The sequence below is a fragment of the Mirounga angustirostris genome, unplaced genomic scaffold, assembly GCF_029215605.1.
Source record: "Mirounga angustirostris isolate CCGP_5_RB_7025 unplaced genomic scaffold, mMirAng1.0.hap1 SCAF_5, whole genome shotgun sequence".
NCBI classification, from domain to species: Eukaryota; Metazoa; Chordata; class Mammalia; order Carnivora; family Phocidae; genus Mirounga; species Mirounga angustirostris.
In genome coordinates, this window is record NW_026991713.1 from 85,844,498 (window position 1) to 85,856,326 (window position 11,829).

Genomic DNA, 11,829 nt, shown 5'->3' on the forward strand with positions numbered 1-11,829 from the left:
ACCCTCCACTTCCAATCATATGCCTCATTACACTTCACTATCATCACCACCACCACTATCCACCCCAGAGAGGCCCCTACATGCCCATAGTAGACTCTCTTCCTCATCTCATGGATCCTCTCCCTTCTGTTTCCTCTGCCTGAAGTGCCTCTCCGTCCCTCTTCATGTGTCCAAACCCAATGCTGCCTTTTCCAGGAAGGCTGTCTGATCTTTCTCCCTCACATGACCCAGCATTCTGAACTTGGATTAGAGACAGACTCTTCCTTATTTGCTTTTTTCTTTTTATTTTTCCTCTACATTTTTGGTTCCTTCTGCTAGATTTTGTATTTCAGGAAGGGAGGAAATTAGCAATATGTGCTTTTGGAAGTCACTTACCCTAAGTCTCAGCTTCCTCATCTATAAATTGGAGATTTATAGCAAAATGCGGCCTCTGGGGAAAGCTCAGCTCAAGTGTAGCTATAGCAACGATGTGGCTGCAGCTCGAGAGGATCATGCTAAATGAATAAGTCTGTCCGAAAAGACCAGTACCATAGGATCTGACTCATATGTGGAATTTAAGAAACAAAACAAATTAACATGGGAGAAAAAAGAGAGAGGCAGACCAAGAAACAGACTCTTAACTATAGAGAACAAACTGATGGTTACGCTGGGGCAGTGGGGGGAATAGGTGATGGGGAGGAAGGAGTGCACTTGTCGTGATGAGCGTGGGGTGATGTATAGAAGTGTTGAATCACTATATTGTACACCTGAAACTAATATTACACTGTATGTTAATTATACTGGAATTAAAATAAAATGAAATAAAATACTATGGCTATAAGGCCCTTTGTTAAACCTCAGAAATATTTAAGTTGTTGCCTCATAGCTCCTCTCAGAAAGACCACAGGTGTACTAAGGATCTTAAAAGCATTCCTCCCACAGCACCCTGTGTCTCAGCACAAGGTAGAGGGCTTTGGCAAGTGTGGCTTTTGCCTAAAGGAGCACATTCTAACTTGATACACAAGTTGTGCAGAAACACAAGGAAGTATGTAGGAAGCCTACAAAGTCTTTGAAAACTTGGGCTAAATGGGTCAAAAACAGTTCAAAACAGGAAGAGCAGAAATCAAGCTGAGCGTGCTCCTCAGATGCAAGCATATGCCATTTCTTGTGGGGGAAAAAAGTGTGACTTAGAAGGTTGACCCAAAACCCAGAAGGCAGAACCAAGAGCCATAGAAAACTACTTTCCAGTAGCAGAAGTGAATCCTAAAGAATATTTCCTGTTCCCAGAGTCAGCAGAAATGGTGGCTTGTGCCCAGCTTGGTTCCAAAATTGCTACCTGCCTCCTTTCTCCCCCTTTTTGAACAGGGTTGTCTCATGGGTTATCTTATCCCTCTGCCATTATTATTTGCTGGATACATGAGTGTCAGACAACTTTTTTTTTTTTTAACATGGCTTTCCTTCTAAGGAACTACACCAAGGAATCCCAGCCACACCTTGCTTTAGCTCAGGCTGCTATAACAAAACACTATAAACTAGGTGGCTTAACAACAACAGAGATCTATTTCTCACAGTTCCAGAGGCTAGAAGCCCACGATCAGGATGCCAGCAGGATCAGGTCCTGCGGAGGGCCCTCTTCTGGGTTTCAGACGACTGACTTCTCATTGCATCCTCCCATGGCTGAATGAGGGCAAGCTAGCTCTCTGGCCTATTCTTACGGAGGCACTAATCCAATTCATGTGGGCTCCACCCTCATGACTTAATTACCTCTCAAATGCCCCAGCTCCAAATCCCATCACTTTGGGGACTGTATTTCAACACAGGAATTTGGAGGGCATACATTCAGTCCAGAGCACATTTGAACCTAATCAAATGGGTATTAAGGAGGGCATGTATTGAATGAAGCACTGGGTGTTATATGTAAACAATGAATCATGGAACAGTACATCAAATAAATAATTTTTTAAAAAAAGAAGAAAGAAAGAAATACCAAAATCTGAGCCAATGTTGTAATAAGATGAGACTTTTGAGGGATGCCTGACTCCAAGATCAGGAGACTCCAGGAGAGAAAATGTAGGCCACACAGGAAGTTCATGAAGAGATAATTCTAAAACCAATTTCTCCTGCCTTCCAAATCTGTTGAGGCCTTCCAACAGAATGGTTGAACAGACCTGTGTTCTCCAAATCACAGTTACATTTCAGAATTACTCTTGAACATGATATAAAATCCTGTTTTATTCTTTTGAAAAAGAGCAGAGGAAGCAATTTCTTAGATGTTAATATAGAGTTTCTGAGAAGATATTTCTATGACTATGTGGTATGTATGAAGTGATTTTTGATAAATTTACTCAGACAAATGATTTAGAGAATGTCTCTCTTCATATAAAACTTCACAAGAGAAAAGGCTGGTGTTGGAGAAAGAAATATTCATTTAAAAAAAATTCTATAAAGAACAGGAAAGATCTGGCTGTTGTTCAGAGTCATTTTTCAGGTGGCAAGGAGGTCTGGAGACCATATGTTGTTTCCAAGGTGAGGAGAATGCTCATGGGAAGTGAAGCCTTAACACAGCTGTACTGTCAGTGGCAATCCAAACTAGAGCTACCCAACATGGAGAGGTCCAGGAAATCAACCCTTTACCCTTTGAAGGACCCTTGAAAGAGGCACTTTTTTTCTCAAAAATTTTTGATGATTAATTCTCAAGCAGATGGGCAAACATGCCATCATCTGCTCATCTTGATTTCTGTGACAACTATCTTATTCTTTGGAAGCATAAACCAGTCTTTTAAACTGAATCGTCTTTTAAAGTGAATATTGGGGCACCTGGGTGGCTCAGTCAGCTAAATGTCCAACTCTTGATGTCAGCTCAGGTCTTTATCAGGTCTTGATCTTGGGGTCGTCAGTTCAAGCCCTGCTTTGGGCTCCATGCTGGGTGTGGAGCCTACTTAAACACATACATACATACATACATACATGCATAAAATACATAAATCTTAGGAGGAAAAACATTTGACAACAGAAATTTGATTTTATTTTACATGAACAAATGGGACATAAAAGGGAGAATAGTGACCTTTTCACTTTCAGACCATTGCAAGTTCTTTTTTTTAAGATTTATTTATTTAGGGGCGCCTGGGTGGCTCAGTCGTTAAGCCTCTGCCTTCGGCTCAGGTCATGATCCCAGGGTCCTGGGATCGAGCCCCGCATCCAGCTCCCTGCTCAGCGGTAAGCCTGCTTCTCCCCTCCCACTCCCCCTGCTTGTGCTTCTGCTCTCTCTCTCTCTCTCTCTGTGTCAAATAAATAAATAAAATCTTTAAATAAAAAAAAAAAGATTTATTTATCCTAGACCGAGAGACAGAGTCCAGTGGGGAGGGGCAGAGGAAGAGGGAGAGAGAGTCCGAAACAGACTCCACACTGAGCATAGAGCATGACGTCGGGCTCCATCTCACAACCCTGAGATCACAACCTGAGCCACAACAAAAGGTCAGTCACTCAACCGACTGTGCCACCCAGATGCCCCCATTGCCAGTTCTTAAACAAACTTAACGAAATTCAATATTTCAGTTTAAATGTCACCATGTGTCATATTACACAAATATTCAATTTACCTATTCAGCTTTGCCTCCCAAAGTATCAAAATTTAGGGAAAAATATAAATGCTTAAGAGGATGATACAGTTATCTTTTGGTAATTATGTTACTATTCTTTGCACCATAGTAAAAAGACTATGAGCTTTGAACAAACTGCATATTTTGCTTTGGTCCCTTTCCTTGGAAAAGAAGTAAATATTTGATATGAATTGTTAATTAAGCCAAAATTAAGACTCAATTCACCATTTAAAGGTCTTGAAAAACCTACCCCTTCATTCTTCTTAGGCCTTAATGAGTTGTGTTTTATAACTTCTATTTTTCTTGGTTTCTAGATTTTAGAATCTTTTTTCACATGAGACCTACTTATGTAACTTGCTCTGACCCTTTTCTCTTCATAAAAACTCAATAAACTTGTAACTAGCGCATTATGCCTTTACAAGTGTCAAGGCACTTTTTATCAGATGACAGGAGGCCTGGTTTCCCAACTGGAATCGTAGAAGTGTAATTGTGATTTCTGTCAGCAAAACATGAGAACACTGAATATCTAATAAATAAGATCGTTGGACACAGACATTACATTTTCCAAATCAGCATTCTTATGAATTAAAAGATGGATCTGAGGTTTGGGTGAACTTTTCTCTGAAATATGCATGGATTAAACAAAAGGAAAAAGAATTAAATAAAAGCATTTTAGGTTTTGTTCGCTATTTGGACAGCTATTAATAAGACACTATCATATCTGTTGACATCAGAATACCTATTTGTTCTTCTCAGGAAGAAAATATCTCCTTCAATTTATCTTTTTAAAAATATGCATTAATGGCAGCTTTTTCTGCCCACAGAGCCTGTCCCCATGCTTTAATAAAACCACCTTTTTGCACCAAAAAAAGCACGCATTAATATCAAAGTAATAAATCTTTTTAATGACAGTTTTAGTATTAAAATGTCTTCTAAAAAATTATACTGATAACCAATTTATGTAAGCCCTACTGATTACATTTCTATGACCCTTTCAAAATGTATTGTTTTTACATAAACTTAATCTTCATTGATAAAAAATTATCTTTTGGGGCGCCTGGGTGGCTCAGTTGGTTAAGCGACTGCCTTCGGCTCAGGTCATGATCCTGGAGTCCCTGGATCCAGTCCTGCATCGGGCTCCCTGCTCGGCAGGGAGTCTGCTTCTCCCTCTGACCTTCCCCCCTCTCATGTGCTCTCTCTCATTCTCTCTCTCAAATAAATAAATAAAATCTTTAAAAAAAATTATCTTTTAATTTTTTTTTACTTTAAATTCGTTTGCTATATACATACAAGTCTTTTGTTCTTTGTATATAAAACATATAAAGGGGTACCTGGCTGGCTCAGTTGGTGGAGCATGTGACTCTTGATCTCAGGATTGTAAGTTTTGAGTTCCCTGTTGGGTGTAGAGATTACTTAAAAATAAAATCTTAAAATATATATATATGTATATATATATATATATATATATATACACATACACACAGTCTCCAAAACTATTATTTTTTTTTAAAGATTTTATTTATTTGATAGCAAGAGAGGGAACACAAGCAGCAGGAGTGGGAGAGGGAGAAGCAGGCTTCCCGTGGAGCAGGGAGCCCGACGTGGGGCTCGATCCCAGGACCCTGGGATCATGACCTGAGCCAAAGGCAGACGCTTAACGACTGAGCCACCCAGGCGCCCCCCATAACTATTATTTCTAATGATTGCAAAATAGTCCATTAAGTTATCAGAATATAAATTATTTAATTTCCTCCTTTTTAAAAAAAGATTTTATTTTTAAGTAATCTCTACACACAACATGGAGTCAGAACTCACAAAACCCTTAGGTCCAGAGTTGTATGCTCTACCAACTGAGCCAGGTACCCCCAACCTTTTTGATGTAGAACTTTTTTCTATAATATATAGAGAGACTAAGATAATCTCTCTAAGCACAGTTCATTTATTCTTCGGAATTATTTCTATAGAATAAATTCTCAGAATTACAATTACCGGAAAACAAAGTCTAAAATTTCTGTGGCTCATTGCCAAATTGCTCTTCAAGAAGGTTGAACCAGTTAATAATTCTCCCAAGAAATGATGATTTGCCACTTCCTCCAAAATATTATCAATAATTTTTTTAACTTTTGTTTATATTATTCTTACCTTGTTTTCCTGTCAACAATTTGTAACTGTTAAATTAATATTTGTATATCATTTTATGCAATTTTCTCTATCACAGCCATCATCCATTTTTTCCATTGTGAACTTAACAATTTCTTTAAAAATATTTTTCTTTAGGGGCGCCTGGGTGGCTCAGTTGGTTGAGCATCCGACTCTTGATTTCGGGTCCAGTCATGATCTTGGGGTTGTGGGATTGAGCCCCACAACAGGCTCCACACTTGGCAGGGAGTCGGCTTGAGATTCTCTCTCTCCCTCTCCCCTTCCCCCCACTCATGCGTGTGCACGTGCACGCACTGTCTCTTTCTCTAAATAAATAAAATCTTTAAAAATATTTTTCTTTAAAAATATTTTTGAGGGGCGCCTGGGTGGCTCAGTCGTTAAGCGTCTGCCTTCGGCTCAGGTCATGATCCCAGGGTCCTGGGATCGAGCCCCGCATCGGGCTCCCTGCTCCGCGGGAAGCCTGCTTCTCTCTCTCCCACTGCCCCTGCTTGTGTTCCCTCTCTCTCTGTGTCTCTCTCTGTCAAATAAATAATAAAATATTTTTAAAAAAAAATTTTTTTTGGTATCAGGCTTTAATCAATCACTTACCATACATATGTGCCATTTTGTTTCTTTTACTTTGATTGTACAAAAGTTTTATTTGTATCCCTAAAAAGAAAAAGAATCATATTTAGATAAGCACACCACTTTTAATTTTTTATGAATTTTCTTTAAATAGTTAACACTCTAATTAATGGGTGACCTATTAAACAATGGTTTAACATACATGCAACAAATTGTTCACACCAACAATTCTGTCAGCTATGTTAGAGAAATATTCTTCAATATTTGTGGTTTATATAAGTTCCTAGCTGCAGGACAAACTGTATAATAGTGGGATGGAAAATAAAAGATAAAACTCATGTTATATGTTTACTGGATTTCTTGTGTATCTTTTATTCTATTATATATGTTTTGCCTCTTTATTTTTTCCTATACATCTTTCTGAATAGTTCAGGGAAAAACTGAAAAAACTGGTTCATTGTTTGTGATAACTCTATCATACTAATAAAAGATGTTGATAAGGGGAAAGTGAATGTGGGATATATGAGAACTCTCTGAAAGCCTTTCACAATTATTTTGCTAAATCTAAAACTACTCTAAAATAAAGTGTTTAGGGCACCTGGGTGGCTCAGTTGGTTAAGCGGCTGCCTTCGGCTCAGGTCATGATCCTGGAGTCCCGGGATCGAGTCCCGCATCGGGCTCCCTGCTCGGCGGGGAGTCTGCTTCTCCCTCTGACCCTCCTCCCTCTCATGCTGTCTCTCATTCTCTCTCACAAATAAATAAAATCTTAAAAAAAATTTTTTAAATAAATAAATAAATAAAAATAAATAAAATAAAATAAAGTGTTTATTTTTTAAAACTCTCTATGTATCCAATTTAAAATTTATTCATCCAGTCCAACTTCCCAACCCCACACACCAGTCTCTCTCCCCCAGGGAGAAGGACTCCAGAGAAATCATGCCAGATTCCCCTAACTGTGATATTATTGCCTTTTGGTTCAGTCCCTGTGGCAGTGGTTCCAAACCCTCCCATCACATAGCTTAAAGGACCCATAATAAAGACTCTTCCTCTATAAGGGCCAGGGAGGTAAAATTCCACAAAACTCTACTACAGAATCCTTTGAATAACCTTTCTCTCTCCAACGAATTTTGATAAATGGGTCCAGCGTATCTCTTTAATGTGGGATTTTAATAACCATAATACCATAAAACCCAGTTCTGGGACCTCAGCCAAAACCCAAGACAAAAGAAAAAGTGCCATTTAACATCATTTTACTCTAGCATAAAAGACTCTTCTTTCTTAGAGAATATTTCATTGGAATTATAGTGGACCTGACTATTGGACAGGTACCTTGGGTTTAGATTCAAAATCTCCCCAGAAATCACCACAACAAATCTTTAGGCCACATCTCCTGAAATCCACTGAAAGATGGATTAACAATTTTCCAAACAATCTATAGACAATAGAATTCTGGCCATAAAGAGTACATTAACTCAATTTGTCAGCAGGACAATAGTCCTGCTGATCATCCATTATCCTGGTTAACATCTGGGTCTTAAAAATATTTAACTTGAGACTGTAATTGTAAATTAGTAGACATTGGTTAAGCCTCTCCTCTATTCTTCCTCACTTGATTGGAGAAAATGTGCATGGCTAAAACACAGTATGCGTGTTAGTAAATCTTGATATTCTTCAAGATATTAGAATAAAAGCTTACCTACTGTTCAAGCTTGGCTTTGGACAAAGTACTATTCATGAAGACAGGAACTCAGAGGAAAATCCACCAACCCCCTGATTGACTGAATCTGACTCTTGAGGGCAGGAATAAGACTTGCCATGTGCATTAAAAAGGGGGGTGTCTACTGGGGAAGAAAATGGGTTTAGATCTGGACTGGATAACCAAATGGAAATACTAAAAGATTAGGTGGACATATAGGTCTGAAGCTCAGGAGAAAAAAGGATGGAATTGTCAACGTAAGGATAATACTTGAAACAATGCAAGTGGATGAACTTATTGAGGGGGAAACATGTAAGTGTGTCAGGAAGAGAGCCCCAGATAGAATACTAAAAATTACCAATATTTAAAGGATATAGAAAGACAAGCCCACAAGGTTTAGATGGGCCAGAAAGACAGGAGGAAACCTACAAGAGGGCATTCTTCATCTCTAAGGTCACAAGGAAATTGCCTCCCCCACCTTTCCCCGGATAAGACAACAAAATATTACAAAAAGTAGATCCAAACCGGGAGAATGGATATTCCACCACTCCCTCCACCCTTTGCCACAAATAGATTTAAAAAAAAGCTCTCAACAGAAGAAAGGAAAAGGAGAGTTTTAGAGAAGCATAGTGGCAGCTCACGGGTCAGTTACCAGAGAAGACTTTATGGACCTTTAACTGGGAAATCCCAAAGTAAACAGAACATGTGTTCAGCTCCAAATGTGAGTATTTGGAAAGTCACAGCATATAGAGCACTCTGGGTTCTAAGGGAGCAAGGGAGTAGAGAAGGCAATAAGGCATATCTATATCAAAGAGGAGCTAGAAACAAACCCCTGGGTTTCCCTGCAGCTCCTAAGGGGATGGAGGAGATCCAGAAGTTTCCATGGGCCCCATGTGGGTAGGCATGGATGTCCACCTGCCTGGAGGCCATCTGCAGGGCAAAGGTACACACATGACAAAGGTAAGGCATGGGGGCACCTGGCTGGCTCAGTTGTAAGAGCTTGCAACTCTTGATCTTGGGGTCGTGAGTTCGAGCCCCATGTTGCATGTAGAAATTACTTAAATAAAACTTAAAAAACAAAAACAAAGGTAGAGCATGGACCTCCTGACATAAGTAAAAGAGAACGCAGCTAAATTTGAGAGCCATCATTTCTGCCAAGTTGTTTGGTGCAAATTAAATAAATACAGGCAAATTTGCCATCCACTCCCCAGTAAAATAAGCCGAGGAAAGACCAAGAAATGAAGTGTCCCCTCCTCCGCGATTTCAAACAATGATAATGTCAGCCCCTGGGAGTTTAAGATCAGAACCTGGATGAGGGGAAAGGAGAAAATCTTGAGAAGGGTCTCCACCAGAATTGTTTAAACTGAAGCCACATAGACATGACGAGATCAGACAGAGGAAAAAGAAAAGGATTTAACTAGCTTGGACTAGACCAAGCAAGACCTTTAGGCAGGCTGAGAGCCCAGGCAGGCGGGAATCAGCCATTATACATTGTAACTATTTTTAAAGTGTCATTAAAAACACCAACTTTGGAAACACTGGAGACCACCATCATATTAACTTTTACTCAGGTTTCCTCGTTTTTATGCTGACCTTGACCTATAGCTTTTTTTTTTTTAAGCTATCTTTGAAACACATATAATACCCTGAATAGCTAGTAATTCTGCACCAGTCTTTTTTTTTTTTTTTTTTTTAATTCAGACTTGCGTGTGGCCTCTCCCATACAATTACACAGGGGAGTAGACTTACCTCAGCACACATTAATCAAATCCGTCAAATGCCTGATGCGGCTCAGATGCTTCTGCCCCGTGCTTGCTCATCAGGAAGACGCAGAAAACCTTGCAGCAAACAAGTAACACATGTCATGATAATTATTTAAGCTACTTTTTGTTTAAAATTTTTTTTTTAATTTCTAGTGAGATGAATTACCTTTAAAAGTAGAAATGAGTCATTAGTTTAAAAATTAACTTTAATGAGAAAATACGATAAATAAATAAGATTGTGTCTCATCATGAAACGGGCCAATTTGACACTAAGTGATATTTAATGAATGGTCAATGAAATGAAAATAAGTGCCTATATATGTTTCACATGAAATCTTGTAAAGGCAAGAAAGTACAATGAGAGCAGTCACCCAGTCTCGTTTTAGTGAGACCAAAATTGCTCAACTTCCTATAATTCATGCAGTGAAATCTTCCAATCTTTAGTCTGGCTAAATTACATGATTTTGCAACAAAACACAAAGGTTCCAAAAAATAAGCAACTCAGACATTCCTGATTAATTGAACTACTTAGTGTCATCAACTAAAATTTTATATGAACAAAATTGAAATCTGACAATGAAAACTCCTTAACAGGCCCATCCAAAGTTACAAATGAGGAAAAGACAAATTCTACCCAAAAGAGCTTGTTGAAGTCCAAGTTACGTTAAATAAGAAGATATTTACAAAAACATAATCCCCCTTCTTTTCTGCCGGCATTTCAAGTGAGACAAGTGTGAGTCACTTAGCTTCCTTGGCTGGAGGAAACCAAGTGTCAGGTGTGCCTTTAGGTACTGAGACAACCAAAACTGCCCCCACATATTTCCAAATACCTTTGAGGGCCCATACCGATGCTGGTTCCCATCACGGATCTAACCCCCAAATACACAAAGTACATATCTGCTGGATTCCTTCGAAGTTCAGGTTTTAAGATTCAGATAAATGAAAATACGGATTTTCAGTTGTCTGTGTTTTGCTTGTTTTTATACAGAGTCACACAAATGAACACAAGGAATACTCTAAAAACACCGGGGTATGTGGCTGGCTCGGTCAGTTAAGCATCTGCCTTAGGCTCAGGTCATGGCCCCAGGGTCCTGGGATCGAGCCCCACCTCGGGCTCGCTGCTCAGTGGGGAGTCTGCTTCTTCCTCTACCCCTCCCCCTGCTGGTGATCTCTCTCTCTCTCTCTCACTCTCTCTCAAATAAATAAATAAAATTAAAACAACAACCAAAAACAGGGAGCACCTGGCTGGCTCAGTCAGTGGAGCCTGCATGCGACTCTTGATCTTGGGGTTGTGACTTCGAGCCCCACGTCGGGAGCAGAGATTACTTTTTATAAAATGAACACAAGGAAGACTTACTAGATAATACACAACTGGAGAAAAAAAATTAGGTTTTTAGATTAGATTATAATATATCATTGAATAACTTGTCAAAAAATGTATCTACTCTGATGACATAAAAAGAATTGCTCGGATAAAAGCAGTGGCTGAAATATGCTTGTGGTCATCGTACATGTGCCAAATAGTTGTCTACCCGGCATTGCGAAAGAAGTTTGATAAGCTGTAAAAATTGTCAAATTTATTAAGGCATTAGTCTTTAAACTGGGGACTTTTCAGTTATTTTAATGATAAGGATGGTAAGTTCCAGAATGTATGTTTTTACATTGAAGTTTTTAGTTCCAAGATAAGGTTCTGCTACAGATATTTCAAATTAAAATGTAAATAACTTCTGTGCTTTAAAAATAAAAACCTCCAGGGGCGCCTGGGTGGCTCAGTCATTAAGCGTCTGCCTTCGGCTCAGGTCATGATCCCAGGGTCCTGGGATCGAGCCCCGCATCGGGCTCCCTGCTCCGCGGGAAGCCTGCTTCTCCCTCTCCCACTCCCCCTGCTTGTGTTCCCTCTCTCGCTGTGTCTCTCTCTATCAAATAAATAAATAAAATCTTTAAAAAAAAATAAAAATAAAAATAAAAATAAATAAATAAAAACCTCCATTAATTAAACATCTCTCAAATGTGATTTAGTTGTAACCAGCTGGAGTATCTAGATGCTATTTTTAACCAGCTGAAT

General features: G+C 39.1%; 1 long non-coding RNA gene across 1 annotated transcript in view; it reads right to left on the reverse strand.

The window, feature by feature from the left end:
* The window catches only part of LOC129045797 (uncharacterized), a 40,744-nt gene extending 29,116 nt beyond the window's left edge, over window positions 1–11,628 (reverse strand). Inside the window, exons 1-2 of the long non-coding RNA XR_010411599.1 lie at window positions 9,751–11,628; window positions 6,330–6,389 (exon numbers count right to left, since the gene is read on the reverse strand). This is a non-coding gene — a long non-coding RNA (uncharacterized LOC129045797). The remainder of the gene's footprint in view (window positions 1–6,329; window positions 6,390–9,750) is intronic.
* Between the last annotated feature and the right edge of the window lie 201 nt (window positions 11,629–11,829).